This window comes from Saccopteryx bilineata, chromosome 4 (assembly GCF_036850765.1).
Source record: "Saccopteryx bilineata isolate mSacBil1 chromosome 4, mSacBil1_pri_phased_curated, whole genome shotgun sequence".
In the NCBI taxonomy this organism is placed as follows: domain Eukaryota; kingdom Metazoa; phylum Chordata; class Mammalia; order Chiroptera; family Emballonuridae; genus Saccopteryx; species Saccopteryx bilineata.
Genome location: NC_089493.1, coordinates 35,242,421 through 35,261,922, shown reverse-complemented (window position 1 = coordinate 35,261,922; position 19,502 = coordinate 35,242,421).

Genomic DNA, 19,502 nt, shown 5'->3' with positions numbered 1-19,502 from the left:
CCCCGTTACTAATAAGTGGCAGAACTGGGGTTTGACCCTGCGAGTCCGACCCCAGCGCCTGGCTGGGCGCCGCTACACGCTGCCTCACCGCGCCCCATTCAGTGACTGCCGCCACGGGGAGTGTCGGGAGCTGGTTTGCACACACCACCACACGTTACTTACATGTGCGGAAAAGGCAGTTTTCAAAATCAGCATATTACTCAGTTTTAATTATGGATATTAGGTTGTATTTCCACACATTGTCTTTTTAACTGTTTGTGGATAGATCGCCACCCCAGCATGTGAAAAAAATAAAACCCTTGTTAAATATTTTGTTGAAAACCATTTTGTGTCGCTGCCAAAGCAACAGACAATAATTAAATTCCTTTGCATTTTATAATATCATTTACATAAGCAGTCACGCTATTCCTCTCTGTAAATGTCAAGCATCCTAGTTCGGGTCCCCTATGGAAACCTGTGTTGATGTAATTACGACTTCAGCGCTGTGAGCCAAGGGTGGGTGGTGACTTGGCGGTTCATTCGACACACAGGAGTCCCTGACTAATTCTGGGAAACTGACAGCACCGACCTGGGCTGGGAAAAGGTCCTGTCGGTCCCAAAGCCCTGAGAAAACACAAAGCGAAGAAAGGTCAAGGCCAGCGCCCTGGCTGTTCCCCGGCCGCTGCCCGCCCTGGGGTCAGTGCTCAGGGCATCACCACTGTTGCTAACGCCACGCACAGCATGTTCTGGAAAAGCCCAGTGGCCATTTCTTATTCTGTGTATGACTCCCAAATTTGACCTTGAGCCATCTTATTTTCTATCTGTATCTAGCTTTTTTTTTTCTTTCTATTTTTACAAACCATTCTCCACTTCTCTATGAGGATTGGCAGTTTTGTGAAAAGCTTTGCATTCAAGGAGAAAGGGCACTCTTCAAATAAGAAAACAAACCCCGCTGCACTGGTAGCTGAGTATTTTCCCTTAGTGTTAGATACAACTGAAAGTTGTGCTTCCATTCTTTGTGTTCTAGGGGTCTGGGGGGGGGGGGGCGGCGTGGGAGGGACTAAAGCAGAGACAGCAAGGACAGAGAAACAAACTCCAAATGGCTCAAGGACAGGGAAAATAAAATGTCCTGTTTCTTCCTGAAAAGCTTGCAGTTCAGCAAAGCTGACTGTCTCTGCTCCACAAAGGGGCTGTGGGTCGGTCGCACCGACCTCCACGGCTTCTCCGGCCTTTATCGGCCACGTTAGTTGTATTAACACCTCGTCGGCGTGCAGCGAGAGCATGCTGTTTGAAGCGTTCTGAAAATTTCACCAAGCCAACTGGTAATGGCTCGGCTGCTGTGTCACAGGTCGCCGTAAACACAGAAGCTAACAGCAGGACACGTGCAGGGGTTTAACGACAGCTATCTACTGGGAGACCCGTGCAGCATCCTAGAGAAGGGAAGACGTTTTTATGACTCGGAAAGAAGACAATGCAACCCGCTCTAAGCCTGCTGCTTCCTATTAGGAAGGAAATGATTGGGAAACTCGGGAGCCACAGGGAAGCTTCGGTACCAAGGACCGTAAAGCAGGAGGTTCAGCAGGAGAAGAAACGATTTCCCCAGCTCCAGACCTGGGGTGGGCAGGAGATGGGGTGGAGAGAACAATGATGGGAAAAGAATCAGAAGGAAACCATAAAACCAGAAGGGAAATTGGAAAAGACAAGCTCCCTAAGCAATTCATGAACAAAGGGACTTACTTACAGGTCAATCTTTCAGGCCTTTCCACTGAAATGAGGAGGGCACCCCATTTCTGCATAGACTTCAGGGAAGTGACTCCATCCTGACTGATGGCTCAGCCACCCGGCCTCTCCGGACTAAGGCCTTCAGAGCCTTACCCTTCAGCCACAGACAGGTGCAGGGCTGACGAGGGATGACTAGGGACAGAACAGCCTTTCCTGACAGAGGATACAGAGACCTCCGCCTCTCTAGTGGGAGTCTGGTTCTTTCGAAGGGTAATCCAACCTGAGCTCGATTCTTTAATTTTGCAGGTCAGCAACTTGTGGGGCCCAGAGAAGAAACATTCAGCAATCAAACCCATGGGAGCCAGACTCTGAAATGTTCCTAAGGAACGGGAGCTAGAACAACACTGGGGCAGTGTGGGTCCTTAGACTGCTTTCCTCTCCTGCATGCTCTGAGGACCAGAGACCAATCAACGTTTATAATTAGAAGGGTTTGTAAAAATCCTTTCTGATTGGGCCTGGACACTTATGGCTACTGTGCAGTTCAGAACCTGCTTGCAAGGTGAGAAGATTTCTCCTTTCTTCTCTTTTTTCTTTTGAAAAGTGCCTGGACACTTATGGCTACTGTAGAGTTCAGAACTTGCTTGCAAGGTGAGAAGATTTCTTCTTTCTTCTCTTTTTTCTCTTGAAAAGTGCGAGGGTAGGCCAGCATGGGGAGGGAGACGAGCTGGCAGAGGCCTTCCGAAGCCTGAGGGTGTACATTTTAGGATACAGGAAAAGGGCACTTGGTTTAGTTTTTCTTTGCGAGACAGTAATCCACAATGGTTTCTTAGCTTGTAGACAAGTTACAATGAGTCTATATAAACGACTTACAATATATTCAAGTGTGTGTGAGGATGTTTAAGCATATCAGTCTATCCTGAGGCCACATAGCATAAAACAAAACCAAGATGTCTAATAAGATACGATTAAGGCAACAGAAAAAGAATGGCTATTACAGAGCAGATAAAGGAATATTTGAATAATCTGAACCTATGTAAACAAATAAATCATCTTGCCTCCTTGGGTGATGATAAAAATCATATAATAAACTGCAGGATTGGAGAATTCCTGTGATTGCACGGAACTAAAGGGGGGGGGGAGCCTAGCATGGTTTTGATGTTCATAAATGTTATTAGTACTGTTTTAAAATTGTAACTGAAGAGCTATACTACTGGCAATTGAGTAAAACAGGTAAAACTAGGGCAATGGGAAAATAAGAACCTGTTACAAAACTTTCAAACAACATAAGTCTTGCAAACAAAATATGGGGATTTGAGGCGCTCATGGTGCAGTGGAGCCTGACAACATGTTGTAGGCATCCAGGTGGGTGGTGCAAGGTTAGAAAGAGTCACTGTGGCACTGCCCAAGCAAAGAGAAACTTCTGACTCTGCTACTCGCGTGATACTAGGTTCAGAATTCATTTATTCATAGATTTATTTATCCCTCCAATATTTGTTAGTAGATAGGGCATATCAGACTTTGCTCTGAGTATGGGGGAACATCAGAGTGAGTAAGACGAACAATGTCTTGACTACCATAAACTTACGTTCTGTGGGGAATAGATTGAAAATACGCAAGTAAGGTCATGAACAGACAAGATAACATCAGATAGTGGTAACTGCTATGGAGACACGACAACCAGGTGATGGGATAGAGTGTGACTGGGGGGTGGTGATAGGAGCTGCTGTTAGATAAAGAGGTTAGGGCAGGTCTTTCTGGGAAGGTGAGTGGCATTTGAACAGAGATCTGAATAGCAAGAAAGAGATGGTCATGTGGAAATATTGGGGAAAGATATTGGAGGCAGCAACAATGGCACATGCAAATGTCCTGGGGAGGCTAAAAGCTTGGTGTGCTTAAGAAACAAAGAAGACCAACATGTCTGGCAAGGCCAAGGCAGCCTGGGAAAGGTCTGAGAAGCAGGCAGGGGCTAGGTCTGGGAGGGCCTTATAAACCAGAGTGATGATTACGGGCCTTAGTCTAGGTGTCCCGGGAAACCAGAAAAGGTGGGATAGATGTGATCTGGTTTACCTTGACAGTCGGGCAGCACATTTACAATTGGTACTTCTGGGGGCCTCTCCAGCAAGAGGGGGAGTTTGGAAAAAGGAGGAGATGGCCTTGGACATGGATCAGGCCTCCACAGACCTCAAGGGTAGGCTCCCACCCAGGCTGGCCAGAAGCACGGTAGCAACCAGAGGTTGCCAAGAGGATATGCACTCACAGCCTAGACCAGGGGTCCCCAAACTACGGGCCGCATGTGGCCCCCTGAGGCCATTTATCCGGCCCCCGCTGCACTTCAGGAAGGGGCACCTCTTTCATTGGTGGTCAGTGAGAGGAGCATAGTTCCCATTGAAATACTGGTCAGTTTGTTGATTTAAATTTACTTGTTCTTTATTTTAAATATTGTATTTGTTCTCGTTTTGTTATTTTACTTTAAAATAAGATATGTGCAGTGTGCATAGGGATTTGTTCATAGTTTTTTTTATACTCCGGCCCTCCAACAGTCTGAGGGACAGTGAACTGGCCCCCTGTGTAAAAAGTTTGGGGACCCCTGGCCTAGACAGTTGTCTCAAAGAGAGGACTGAGACAGCCTCTGGACCAGTGGCCGTTCGCTGTGCTTTCCACCTTGTGAACAGAATAGCAGGGAAAGCCATGCAGAGAGAATGGTAACAGCTAACACATGCTCCATGCTCCTCTTTGCAATGCTAAATGCTTTACATATTATTAACTCATTTACCCTATTCTGTCCCTGTTTCAGATGAGGCCAAAGAGGTTACGTAAGTCACCCCAAATCATACAGGTAATAAGGCTCTGCACCCAGCTAAGTGAAGGAGTAAAGAAGGTATTGCGGAGAGAAAAGTTAGAAAACAAGATCTCGGTTTTCCAGCCTTCTTGGAATTCTCGCTTTTGTTTCAGGAAATGCCCTCCTCCCTTTTCCTGCCTCTCCCCTTTCTGCCAGCCTTGGCCAGAGTGGATTCCCTTTGTATGCAATTAAGGACCCCAGCGACGGAATATTTAAACTTCTAGCTGTGGCGAAAAATCCAGTTTCTATGTGAAAATACAGTCTATTCAGTTACTGTCTCAGAGAAAAAGGGACACGTCCATCTCCTCCACAATTATAATGACAACATCATTAATCCCAAATAACATTTGTGGCACACTCCCAACATACCAGGCTCTCCTCTGAGTTCTCTCCAAGCACTAACTTAGCCAGTCCTCACAAACACCCTAAGCAGCAGGTGCTAGTATTTTCTTACTTTACGGAAAACGTAGGCACAGAGTGTTGAATTGTGTCCTCTCGAAAGACGCGTTGAAGTCCTTACGCCACTAACACCCCAGAACAACCCTATTTGGTAATAGGGTGGTTACATTAGTCATACTAAAGTAAGGTTGGCTTCTAACCCATTATTATGACTGCTGTCCTCACAAGAAAAGAGACACACAGGAAGGAAGCCATGTGCCGATAGAGGCAGGAACTGGGTGGTGCGTCCACAGTCGAGGAGCACTGGGGATGTGGGGAGAGGCGTGGGCCAGATTCTCCCTCAGAGCCTCCAGAGGGGACCAGCCCTTGTTGATTTTGGACTTCTAGCCTCCAGAACTACAAGATAATAAATTTCTGTTGTTTTAAGTCACCCAGTTTGTAGTACTTTGCTTCAGCAGCCCTAGGAAATAAATACAGAGAGATCAAGACATTTTTTTTTAATCTTTTTTTTTTTTAATTTATTTATTAATTTTTAGAGAGGAGAGAGAGTGAGAGAGAGAGAGAGAGAGAGAGAAGGAGGGAGGAGCAGGAAGCATCAACTCCCATATGTGCCTTGACCAGGCAAGCCCAGGGTTTTGAACTGATGACCTCAGCGTTCCAGGTCGATGCTTTACCCACTGCGCCACCACAGGTCAGGCAGAGAGAGATCAAGACATCTGCCTGTAGTCACACAGCTAGTCAGGTGGCACAGGACAGGTAAGCCGGGGCTTGTGTCTCGAGCTGACATGTTCACCTTCTTTGTGGTAACATGCTCCCCAGCCGTGCTGAATGTCGTATTAGAAGGGACCCCGAATCAGATGGGCAGCCACGAGCCACGGGACAGTCAGGGCTGCCTTTCCCTCTTGTCCTGTCTACTCATCACGTCGGGGCTAAGGCAAGAGTGTAAACAGTTAACAGGTACAGAACAGTCTGGATGGGGCAACTCCGCTGGAGGGAAGGCCATCCTGCCATCCTGTCCCGACAGATGGCCGCCCAGTGTCTCCCTAAACACCTGCAGGGAACAGCGCCTCCGGCAGGCATGCAGGGGGGCAGTCCCACTGGGCTTGAAATCCTGCCCGGCGTCCCCTTGACTAGGTGACCTTGGCTGAGGGGCCGGGCTCCCCTGAGCCTCAGTTTCCTCGTGTAGAAAATGACAAGTCCACCGGCCAGTGTTGTGAAAGTGGCCATGCCAGAGCCCAAAGAAGGGCCTTGGAGATCAGAGAGAACCAACAGGCACCCTCTGATCTCACTCCTCGTCCCCGAGGTGCCACAGGGAGAGCCTCCCTCTCTCCTTGGCTTTGTCTCAGCCGGCCAACTGTGGCTGCCCAAGCCCGGCTCTTAATATATGCAGCCCTTCCCTCAGCTTCTGAGTGGGATAATCTGCATGAAAAATTAATTGTGCATTTGTTTCTTCTTTTTTTTTTTCAAGTGGAGAAATTATTTAGGGCTTTGGGGAAGGCGGGGCAGCTACTTGCCATGCAGCCCCACTTCCCCTTAGCCGTCACCCCTGCCATGTTCAGCAAATGATTCCTCTATTCTCTTCCCGGCAGGTGGTCTCACAGCGACATGTGTTCCACGCATCCAGCAGGGTGCTCCCGGGAATGCAACGTGGCGACGACTGCTGTTTCTAATTACTGCCGTATCAGGAGGCGAGGGAAAGAGACGACTCCGCCGGCCTGGCGGCCGCAGTGCAAACACCAGCATCCTGGTTATCAGGTGCGGGGGCCGGCAAGGCCTGGGTACCTGCCTGGCCTCTTGGGAGTGAGACTTTGCCTTTTCCCAAACAAATGTAACACCTGAATGATTGACAGGGACACAGTAATCAGTATGCCCTTATTTATCAGGCACCTGGAATACTCTTGGTTTTGTGCTAAGCACCAGGGCTGGGGGAGACACAGGCAGCAATAAACACAGCTGCATCCTTCAGGAAACTCACATGATAGCTAGGGACAAGGACAAAGAAACAAAGAAAACATAGCTCCATTCGTCCGTCCAGTGGCATTTATTGAGAACAGTCCTTGTGGAGTGTAGAGTCTAGTGGGGGAGAGAGGAATGTAACACTGTCACAAGCAGGCAGTTACAAACCACAGCCCGTGCTCGGAAGGAAAAGTATAGGGGCTCTCAGAGCATAAATGGGACCCGACTTGTTCTGGGCTGAGAGGGGACTCCTGGCTGAAGTGCTTGTAAGATCCGGTGGACGGAATGGAAAAGGAAGGTGGCACTCAGGAAGTGTTCGCCTGGAATTGACAGGCTGTGTGGAGAGCAGAAGGGGTGATGGAAATGGATGCTCAAAATGACCTCTGTGTTTCTGGCTAGAATGACTACAAATCAAAGGAACTCTTGTCAGACAGTGCAGTGGAGGGGCGTCCATTTTGCAGGGGGAGCAGCAGAGAACAAAGCAAGTTCCAAGGACAGATGGAGGGACTGGCAATACTGTGCCGAGTGGGAGGCAGGTGGGCGGAGCCGGGTGGAGGGGCGTCGGGGGCTGGGAGAAGGCAGACTCTATGGGAGACAAGGCTGCACAGAGGTAAGGACTGGGAACGGCTCGCAGCCGGGGCTCGATGTGGGAGCAGGGGAACTCACACTAACGTACACGAAAGTGTGCCTGGTTCTGTGCGGGGTATCCATACACGGCCATTGTGTGGGATTGTTAAGCAGCAAGACTCAGAAACTCACTCAAGGTGATTTCAGTAAAGTGTGTCATGTATGGGGTGGTGTAGTGTGTGTGCGTGTGTGTGGATGTATGTGTATGGTGCATATGCATATGGGTGTGTGTGTGTGTGATGTGGTTGGTATATGTGCATGTGTGCTGTGGTGTTTGCGTGTGTGTGTGCTGACTGTAGTGTTATTATATCCCAGGGCAGTGGTGGGATTCAACCAGTTTGCACCGTTTCAACAGAACCGACACCTAATTTTTTGTTGAGTTTGGCGAACCGGTTGTTAAAATGGCACTTGTAATCAGGGTTCTCTCCAAGGTGGATGCCTGGGCAGCCGCTCAATGTGGGAATTAAAATTTACATTCCTTACTCTTTTTTAACGTTCATCTGCACAATAGTGTATTCTAAGTGCCCATAGCAATGTTCATTCTGTCCATAGTTGAAAAAATTGCAAGTGAGGACGCCAATCAAGAAGCAATATGGAGGCCCTGGCTGGTTGGCTCAGCGGTAGAGCGTCGGCCTGGCGTGCGGGGGATCCGAGTTTGATTCCCGGCCAGGGCACATAGGAGAAGCGCCCATTTGCTTCTCCACCCCCACCCTCCTCCTTCCTCTCTGTCTCTCTCTTCCCCTCCCGCAGCCAAGGCTCCATTGGAGCAAAGATGGCCGGGCGCTGGGGATGGCTCCTTGGCCTCTGCCCCAGGCGCTAGAGTGGCTCTGGTCACGGCAGAGTGATGCCCCGGAGGGGCAGAGCATTGCCCCCTGGTGGGCAGAGCGTCGCCCCTGGTGGGCGTGCCGGGTGGATCCCGGTCGGGCGCATGCGGGAGTCTGTCTCTCCCCGTTTCCAGCTTCAGGAAAAAAAAAAAAAAAAGCAATATGGAAATATCTTAAATAACAGTTTTATTGTGTTTTGTCCGGAATTATTTAATTTTTTTATTAATATTTTAAAACTCTTATAATCTAGTTTTGTGTATGTCTTTTATTTTTCTTATTTAAGTATGAATGAAACAATAAACTACCTTTCGGCATATCTTTTTTTTAATACTTAAAATGGTCATTAGGACAGAGAACTGGTTGTTAAATTATTTGAATCCCACTGCTGTCCCGGGCATGAAACAGCTGGACCCACCTGGGACATGACCTTGGCAATCAGGAGTGGCAGTCCCTTCATCCATCTTTCTTGAGACAAAAAGTGTGTCATCTGCTTTTCTCTGTGTGTCTGTCCCATTTTCCTGCCTCTCTCTGCTGACTGCTGGGTGCCTTCCTGCTTCTCTGTGGCCTTCCTGTTGCTTTTTCAGTCAAGAGCCCAATATTATCCAGGCAGTCGATAACTTATTACAATTTATTGGACACGTACTATACATCAGTCAGTACTTTTAGGCACTGAGGTTACAGCAGATATCAAAGCAGTTTCTTATATTCTCGTAGAGGAGACCATGGTAAACAAATAAAGATACAATATTTCAGGTGTCAATAATGTTACGAAGAAGAATTAAGCCTAGGGAAGATCTGGAGAGTGACTTTGGGATGGGAGTCCGGGTGGAGGGCTGTTTTTGTAACTGTTATCTGGGAAGGCCTCCCTCCCTTGGATCCAGCGACTTCAGAGCAGAGACAGGAAGAAAGTGAGTGAGTGAGTGATCCTGTTTAGGTATATGGGCAAGAGGGCTTCTGGCAGAGGAGAGAATGAGGGTGAGACCCTGAGATGGGGCATTGCTCGAGGTGTTCACCAAGGAGCATGGAGACTAGTGTGGCTTCTATGAGGGGCGAAGGAAGCGTCGGAGGAGGTGAGCTCTGAGAGGTGACATGGGGGCCACCTCACGCAAGGCCTATAGGCATTGCAAATCACGAGACGGAGGCCGGTGCGGGGCTGGGAGTGGAGCGAGGACATGGTGTGACTTGCGTTGTAACAGGCGTGCTCTGACGCAGTTTGGGACCAGGGAGAGCAGTCCGGAGGCCACTGCAGTGATCCAGGTGAGAGATGACGGTGACTAGACAAGGCTGGAAGCTGAGGAGGCGGCCAGATGAGATGAGATTATGGATAAGTTTGAAGGTGGAGCAATTGCTGATGGATCTGATTTGTTTCTGGATCTTTTAGTTCAACTTGGTGGATGAACTGACCAGAGGCAAGTAGCCTTCGGGCAAGTGAGGGAGCCATGTTCTCAGATAAGGGCATGGGCGGTCCTTCGGCTGGCTTGTCCCCTCCACCCATGCCAGGAGGTTTAATGATGCTCCAACAGTCTACGTGGGAGGCATTTTCATTGCAGTCTTCTAGTTCCAAAGCCGGGGCTCAGAGAGGACGAGTAGCGTGCTCACAGACACAGAGCTGGCCAAAGAAGAGCCTGGACCTGACCTTTGGGATTCTGTCCGATTCCCAAGCCTGTGCTGTATCTAAAGCAAGCTGTCTTGGGAGGCGGGGGGGGGGGGGGGGGGAGGAGAGAAATGCCAAAGGAGCAGGCAGGGAGGGGTGCAGGTTCTAGTCCCCAAAGGAGCGTCGAAAGGATGAGAAAGTGGCTCACGGTACCCACGCTGCAGAGAAGCCAGGAAAGTGACAAGCGAGAGGCTGTTTTTGTCGTTGCCCAGTGGACCTCGTTGCTGTAACGGAGAGGGTGGGGGTGGGGCAAAGATGACGGCAAGAGGCTGGAGAGAGTGGAATGAGGAGTTCTGGCCCTGCAGGTAGAAGGACGCCACACCTGCTGGCAGCGTCACCTTGTGGCAGCGTCACCTCAAGCAATTACCTGATCTGTGCCTCCGTTTCCCTTATTACCCTGTCAGTTTAAACCAAGTTATTCCGTGTTAAACCACAACAGTTTACTTCTCTTTCATGTTCCATGTTCACTGTGGATTGGTCTCAGCTCTGCTAGTCCATGTCATGGTCACTCTGGCCCAGTCTCACATATGGCCCCTGTCCAGGACCTTCTATTTCAGTGGCGGAAGATGTGGATGTGGGGGTGAGGGAGGGAGAGAAAGAAACAGAGAAGGGGCAGAGGGGTGGGGTAGAGAAGAGAGACTATCAACAATCAGTGTCCCAGTGAATGGGAGAGGAGAGTACCATCCCCAGGGAAGGACAGTAACTGAACAACAGTTCCCTCTCCCCCAGCACCGACCTCCAAGTGTCAAAAGGTTATAAGAAGCACTTAGTATGGCATCTGGACACATAGTGAGGGCTCAAAAATGATAGCTGTTAACTATTGTTAACAGGCCACAGTGCCCTGGAAGGCCATTTGATGGTAGCACCCAGGAAAAGCTCTCATCATTTTCATTAAGCAGTTTGTCACTTAGAAGGGACAATCGCTATGTTAGAATATTCATCATTATATTTAACTTGTACAACAACCCTGAGGAATGCTGACTGGGGCAGTCTTAGCTCCAGTTAGCAGATGAAGAAACTGAGGCTTGGAAAGAGAAAATTCACTCAAGTTCCCACAGCTCCTGAATGGCAGAGCCAAGGTGCTGGTTAAGCAGTACTGCTTGTGGTGGACTGATCTTTGAGATGGACTGATGCTTGAGATGAACTTGGGGATAAGGTCAAGAGGAAAGCACACTGGGCCTGGGGCCAGCATGTCCAGGGCCACATTCCAGCTCTGTCACTTCCAGAGTTTCTCAACACAACCCAGCTCCCATCCTTTAAAATGTCGACACAGTCCTGGCTGGTTGGCTCAGTGGTAGAGCGTCGGCCTGGCGTGCAGGAGTCCCAGGTTCGATTCCCGGCCAGGGCACACAGGAGAAGCACCCATCTGCTTCTCCACCCCTCCCCCTTTCCTTCCTTTCCTTCCTCTCTGTCTCTCTCTTCCCCTCCCGCAGCCAAGGTTCCATTGGAGCAAAGTTGGCCTGGGCGCTGAGGATGGCTCTGTGGCCTCTGCCTCAGGCACTAGAATGGCTCTGGTTGCAACAGAGCGATGCCCCAGATAGGCAGAGCATCACCCCCTGGTGGGCATGCCGGGTGTATCCCAGTTGGGCGCATGCAGGAGTCTGTCTGACTGCCTCCCTGTTTCCAACTTCAGAAAAATACAATAAATAAATAAATAAATAAATAAATAAATAAATAAATAAATAAAATGTCGATGCAGCCACTCTGGATGGTTGTAAGGCTCTGTAAAGCCAGCAGCCACTGCCACCATCACAGCCGCCTGGCCCATGCAGGTTTGCATTGGACTCAGACAGATGGTAATGAAACAGTGGATCCAAGAACTGGTGGGCCATTAGCTTTAATCCTAGCTTGCACCGGTGGGCAAGTAAAAACACACACTGGGTTCCAAAACGCACTCATTCAGTGCTCACAAAGTTACTGACTTATCTGAGTTTCCTAGAATCAAAGGTTTCTAGCTCACTAGCCTTATTCACCTCTGTTCCCCATTTCCTTCTCTCTGCACAAACTCTGCACAAAGTGGCTTCTCCCTCAACACTCTGCTATTTTGGCTGCCTTTCCTCCACGTGGCTTTTCTCTGCTCTTCTCTAATGCTAATCTCAGGAACCAAGAGAGAGCGAGCTCCCGGTCTGCCCCACTTTATAGTGTAGAAATAAAAATCTTTAATTCAGTATACAAACAAGGAAGTCTCTGATACAAAGTCACTTATCTGAGGCATAATGGGATTCCTCATGAGAGTGTACCACTCTACATCAAAAAGGATGGGAAAGGTTTAGTCTTAAAACTAAGCTTTACATATATACTATGGAATACTACTCAGCCATAAGAAATGATTACATCGGATCATTTACAACAAAATGGTGGGATCTTGATAATGTTATACGAAGTAAAATAAGTAAATCAGAAAAAATCAAGAACTGCATTATTCCATACGTAGGTGGGACATAAAAATGAGACTAAGAGACATTGATAAAAGTGTGGTGGTTATGGGGAGGGGGGGAGGGAGAGGAAAAGGAGGAGGGGCACAAAGAAAACTAGATAGAAGGTGATGGAGGACAATCTGACTTTGGGTGATGGGTATGCAACATAATTGATTGACAAGATAACCTGGACATGTTTTCTTTGAATATATGTACCCTGATTTATTGATGTCACCCTAGTAAAATTAATTAAAAAAAACAACAACTAAGCCTTAGGCTATAAGAATCCTGCCTGCTTACAACCTGTTCCCCCACATTCAATGCAAACTGTAAGCAAGCAAACATATATATCATTATTTACAAACTTATTTGACCAACAGGCTCAAACAAAACAGAGAAGACACCAGTAATGCAGGATGTCCTGCTGCACCTGCCGCCGACCCAGAGAGGACCCATGATGTTGTCACTTCTTAATGTAAAGGGCAGAAGTCTCAGTGGAGGTTGGAAGCAACATTTCTACTCAACTCCACTCAGCTCAGCAAACCCTGAGAGCCAGCTCTGTGCCTGGATTCGTGCCTGGTAGGCAACAGAAGAATCTTGGTGATTTCTCCTCATTTGAAAGGGCAAGAGAAGTGCATAAAATGTGCAAGGCAACACTTCTACCCTGCAGCACAAGAAACAGTGGGAATGAACAGTACAATGGAGATGTCCTTTCCCATGAACTTCAAAACCTGAGAGATGGCTGGATCAATAGACTGTCATTTTGAAAACAGCTAAAAGGACAGGAATATGATGATAATCAGCAGGGCACACGGGTTTACCAGATACAAATCATATAACACTGAAACAATTTCTTTCCATCACAAGATAACTGGCTTTGGCCTGGGGCAACAAAAAGGAGATTTAGAGGAATATTGAACCTCAGTGAAGAAACAACTCTTACGTTAGCTTTCTCGGAATCCTAACTTGCAGAAGCGGCAAATGCACTAGTTGTTCTAAATTGGGGGAGGGAGAGAGAAAAGGGGAAGAAAAACTTTTGCTCGCTCGGTTGGAATCTGCTTATCTTGAGAACATGGCCAGTTCAAACCCCTTCCCCCCCCCCACCACCAAAGGTGAAATCCTTCCACTGAGGCAAGGTTGTCCTGGGGCTGCTAAGCTGTAGAGAAAGAAAGTTTATTGATTGAGTTCATGCATTTTACAAGGAGAGAAATGTTCTGAATTGCACAGAATCTCTTTTTTTGGTCTATTTCTGATAGCGAAGTATTTTGCTTTTTAAGCATTAGCCTTTCTTAGGCTGGTGGTCCTCTGTTGCCTCGGGCAACTATTCTGTTTTTCTAAACCAGATACCAAGAAAATTTAGGGCAGATGTGCAGCCCTCTTTCTCCATAGGCTCCCTTCCCTGGCCCAGCCCTGAAGCAGGGTGAGACCTTGAGAAACATTCCAGTTCCAGGGTGTAGCTCTCTCACTTAGCCCCATAGTACCAGATGTAGCCTGGCCTCCGGCACCATGGGTGTGTGCCAGGGTTGACTGTTTAATCTTGTACTGTCTGTCTGATATATGAGTAGGAGGATCTGTCAGATGGGGTTTATCTTGCCTCACAAATAAATGCAATAAAGCCTTGACAGGTCATGGCTTATAGCACTTGAGGCTGATAAAATGTCTACACACATGGAGGAGCAGATCTGCCCATATGGTGCTTACACAATTATTGATGGTCTAGGAGTGAGTCTTGTCCTTCATCCCTCCATCCATCATTTATGAAGCAGCTACCATGTGCCAGGCACTGTGCTAGAAGATGCTGATATATAAAGATAATGACAAGACAGCCCCAGCTCTTAAAAGCCCAGAGAAGGGAAGGAAGACTTATACAGTGTGGTGAATGCAGGGGAAGAGTGTCGCAGGAGAAAGCAGGAAACTGCTGTCCAGGGTCAAGAAAGGCTTTCAGCCTGACCTGTGGTGGTGCAGTGGATAAAGCGTCGACCTGGAATGCTGAGGTCGCCGGTTCAAAACCCTGGGCTTGCCCGGTCAAGGCACATATGGGAGTTGAAGCTTTCTGCTCCTCCCTTCTCTCTCTCTCTCTCCTCTCTAAAATGAATATATAAAGTCTTTAAAAACCAAAGAAAAGAAAGGCTTTCAAGAAGATTATTTAGCCTGACTAGGCAGTGGCACAGTGGATAGAGCATCAGACTGGGAAGTGGACGACCCAGGTTAGAAGCCTCAAGGTCACTGGCTTTAGCACGAGCTCACCGGCCTGAGCACGGGGTTACTGGCTTGAGCCTAAGGTCACTCGCTTGAGCAAGGGGTCAATTGCTCTGCTGTAGTTCCCCCCCCCCCGTCAAGGCACATATGAGAAAGCAATCAATGAACAACGAAGGTGCCACAACAAAGAATTGATGCTTCTCATCTGTCTCCCTTCCTGTCTGTCTGTCCCTATCTGTCCCTCTCTCTGTCTCTCTCTGTGTGTCTCTGTCAAAAAAAGAAAAAAGATAAAAGATTATTTATCTGGGTCTTAAAAGACTCAATGAGTGCTTCTCAGGTGGTCTAGCTTGGAAAGCCTAACAGGTGGGATGTGAACCACATGGACTGAGGGAGGTGGGGGGGTGTGAAGGACCCTTGAGGAAAATCAAGGTGTTACAAAAAATAAAAAGATAAAAATAAAAAGATGAGTTGCATGCCAGTCAGGCAAAAACGATAGCAGAGTTTAACCTCTTGAATTTCCAACAAGATATCAAAGCTTTGAGCTGGAAACTTGGATTGCAGCTTTATCTTGACTCCTCCATGGCAAGTGGTGCCCATGAGAAACACTTGCTGTGACTCAGCCTGGCTCTTCAGTGGCAGAGTGGTGTGTGGCCTTTGAGAAGCATCTGCCAACACCGACTTGCAGAGAAGAGGTTGGGGAGTTGCCCTTGATGTCCAACCTCTTTTGTACCTCTCACCGGCTCTCTGCTTGTGCCTCACGGACTGCAAGCACCCTGATCTTTCCACCAGGGGGCGCCCTCACTGTCTCGCTCTTTAGGCGGCTGTACCTGGGGGCTTAGCTGGGCTCACCTCCTGATTCATCCCTGATGCTCCTCAGTGGCTCCTCAGGACCATAGAGAGCTGCATAAGGATTTCCCCCACTTAGAACTCAAGCATCTTCCAATTTATGGGAACTGCTGCTATAGAAAACTTCAGAAACATACTTATCATTAAAGTGACAGGAAAGTACTCAACTCTCAGCTAAAATTGTCTCTAACAGATGATTAGGGTTTTCAGGCTTCATGACTGAAGGCAGATTGGGAAGAAAAGGGGGCTGGGCTTGGCCGTGGAGACCACCCTGGTGGAAGGGAGGCCTTTGCAAGCAGGGCTCCACAAGGGACGGGCCACGGTCAGAGCCACCAGAGCCTGTGTCACAGATGACCCAGTTTCTCAGATGCCTCTTTCAGTGGTTTCTGGGCCAGGGGAGAAAGCCTGCAGCTGAGAGGCAAGGGCACCAGACCGGGGGGACTGGGACTCTGACGTCTGGGCCCAGCTCTGCTCTGAATTGGCTGAGTCACTTGGTTCAAGTCACTTTCTGTGTCAGTTTCCTGATCTGTGACGTGAGCCCTGGCCCACCCACGAGGAGTGCAGGGACGGTCACTCAGGTTGTTAGGTGCTCTGAGCTTCCTCTACTTTTTTTTATCTGTCAGTGAAAGAGTTTGGCTCAATCTCTTGGTGCTTTCCGGCTCTAAAATCCAATAGCTATTACAAAAAAACTGAAACATTATGATATAAATACTTGATATTATTGTTATAGTTGTTATTATTCCAAGTGGTAAACTAAAGGTCTCACTAAAGTGCCAAACAACCTATTCTCCACTGGCCAGTGTTTAGCAAAAGGGAGCGAGGCAGCTCAGAACTTACGACTGACCAGATGCTTCTTTGTGTAATAACAGTGTGACAGCCTGCTAACAGAGAGGACTTCTATGGCAAAGAGCATCGATAGGGAAATTGCCAGCATTTCCCCGTAAAGTTATTGAGACTCATTTAACAGCCAAAATGATATTTTTTGGTAAGGAATAGTTATCATAGTAAAAACAATTAATCTGACTTTTGCTAGATTTAAAAAGAAAATCCTCTAAGTGTGGACCCCTGCAGTGTTACAGAGAGAAACAAGACAGGAGCCTTTGTTCTCATGCTGGGGAAGCAGGACCCCTGAGCCTGAAGCAGGTGATACGTGTAGGTTAGATGAGACTGTCATGCAGAGCACCCAGGAGCCACAGGGCATTTCATGGCTAGTTGGTGAACAAAGGACAGAGAGTGGTCTTTGAGCGTGGGAAACAGAGGTATTGTTAGGAGCCAAGTTCATGAAGCTTGAGGTTGAAGGACAGACAGTGAGTGGTCAAGATGGCCATCTTGCTGGGTCCTTCAGTAGCAGAGATCCAGGCTGGCCGATAAGAAAGGGAGGAGGCATAGAGCTTCCTTATACTAGAGAAGTCCTTTCCCCTATATCAAGGCCTTCTTGTGGCTTCTACTTCACAGAATTCACTCGGAGACTTGGCAGATTTTGACACCTCCCAATAAATCTCTCAGGAGAGAGGCCTCTGCTTTAGGAAATGGTTTGTCCCTTGTGGGGAAGTCGCTTGTTTGTATCTTCCAGACTTCCTCTCAGAATGACTAGGAAGCAGGAGTGGAGAGACGTACCATGCAAAGAACACTCAGCTCCAGGTGTCCTTGTCTTCCAATCTCGGACTAGTTCCCTAAACTTTCAGGGTCTCAGTTTTCTTATATGTAAAATGGGGTTAATTCTCAGTCAGTGTGAGTCTCTGAGTCAAAAGGAAATACTCTTTGGGAGAGTTTTGTCAACTCTAAAGTTATTATTGAAAACCAATAAATCTGGCTAGCTGGCTCAGTGGTAAAGCATCAGCCCGGCATGTGGATGTCTCAGGTTTGATTCCTGGTCAGGGAACACAGGAGAAGCGACCATCTACTTCTCCACCCCTCTCCCTCTTCCTGCAGCCTTGGCTCTATTGGAGCAAGTTGGCCCTGGGCACTCAGGATGGCTCCATGGCCTCACCTCAGGCATTAAGAAGAGCTCGGTACCTAGCGTGCGGAGGACCCGGGTTCGATTCCCGGCCAGGGCACATAGGAGAAGTGCCCATTTGCTTCTCCATCCCTCCGCTGCGCCTTCCTCTCTGTCTCTCTCTTCCCCTCCCGCAGCCAAGGTTCCATTGGAGCAAAGATGGCCCGGGCACTGGGGATGGCCCTGTGGCCTCTGCCCCAGGCGCTAGAGTGGCTCTGGTCGCAACATGGCGACACCCAGGAGGGTCGCAACATGGCGACGCCCAGGATGGGCAGAGCATCGCCCCCTGGTGGGCAGAGCATCGCCCCCTGGTGGGCGTGCCGGGTGGATCCCAGTCGGGCGCATGCGGGAGTCTGTCTGACTGTCTCTCCCTGTTTCCAGCTTCAAAAAAATGCAAAAAAAAAAAAAAATGCAAAAAAAAAAAAAAAAAGAAGAGCTCGGCTGCTGAGCAGTGGAGCAAGGGGGGGGGGGCAGATGTGCAGAGCATTGCCCCCTAGTGGGCTTGCCAGATGGATCCCAATTAGGGTGCATGCAAGAGTTTGTCTCTGTCTCCCCTCTTCTCACTGAATAAAAGAGAGAGAAAAAAGAAAACTGAAAAACATTTTCTGATATAGCTCTCCACTCACTAGTTCATTGTGTCCTGGTTCCTCGTTTTTCAAATGGAGAGAATGACAGCATTGCCACGCAGGCCATTCTGCAGAGGAAACAAGATGATATGCATGAGGGTCTAACATGCAGCTGGCTCGCAGTGATGTGGAAATCATGTTTGTTCCTCCTTTTCTTCACATGAATCAAAATTTGGTCATGCCTGACCAGGTAGTGGTGCAGTGGATAGAGCGTCGGACTGGGATGCAGAGGACCTAGGTTCGAGACCCCGAGGTCGCCAGCTTGAGTGCGAGCTCATCTGGTTTGAGCAAAAAGCCCACCGACTTGAACCCAAGGTTGCTGGCTCCAGCAAGGGGTTACTTGGTCTGCTGAAGGCCCCTGGTCAAGACACATATGAGAAAGCCATCAATGAACAACTAAGGTGTTGCAATGTGCAATGAAAAACTAATGATTGATGCTTCTCATCTCTCTTCGTTCCTGTCTGTCTGTCCCTGTCTATCCCTCTCTCTGACTCACTCTCTGTCTCTCTAAATAAATAAATAAATAAATAATAAGTAAAAAAGAAAATTTGGTCATAAGGAAAGTTTGAAGCCTTGTTGGCAAAAGACTCCATTATAAACATCCTGGTGACTGTCACCTCTGGAAAGGGTCTAAGAGTTAAAAAAGCATTTGGTTGCCTGTCCAATTGGCAATATACAAGCAGATAGATATCTTTAAAGAGAGAATTGACAGATGGGAGGAGGGTTTGGGGGGATGAGTAAAAAAAGGTAGAGGGATTAAGTATTTATACAAACAGGTTGTTACAGAATAGTCTTGGTGATGTAAATTATAGCACAGAGAATAAAGTCAATAATATTCTAATAACTAGGTATAGTGTCAGATGGGCACAAGATTTATCAGGATGATCACTTAGTAAATTATATAATGTTTAATCACTGGGGTGTATACCTGAAACTAATATAATATTGTATGTCAACCGTAATTGAAAAAAAAAAGATAAAAAAAAAAATACAGCTGACTGGTGGTGGCACAGTGGATAGAATATCGACCTGGGATGCTGAGGTCCCAGGTTCTAAACCCTGAGGTCGCCTGCTTGAGGATTGGCTCATCTGGTTTGAGCACAGGATCTCTGGCTTGAGTGCAGAATCATAGACATGGTCCCATGGTCGCTGGCTCGAAGTGCATGGTTGCTAGCTTGGCTTGAGCCCCTGGCCCCTGGTCAAGGCACTTATGAGAAGCAATCAGTGAATAACCAAAGTGATACAATTACCAGTTGATGCTTCTCATCTTCCTCCCTTCCTATCTCTCTCCCTCTCACTGCCCTGCCTCGCTATATATATATATATATATATATATATATATATATATATATATATATATATATAGAGAGAGAGAGAGAGAGAGAGAGAGAGAGAGAGAATTCTTTAGCAAACTGTGG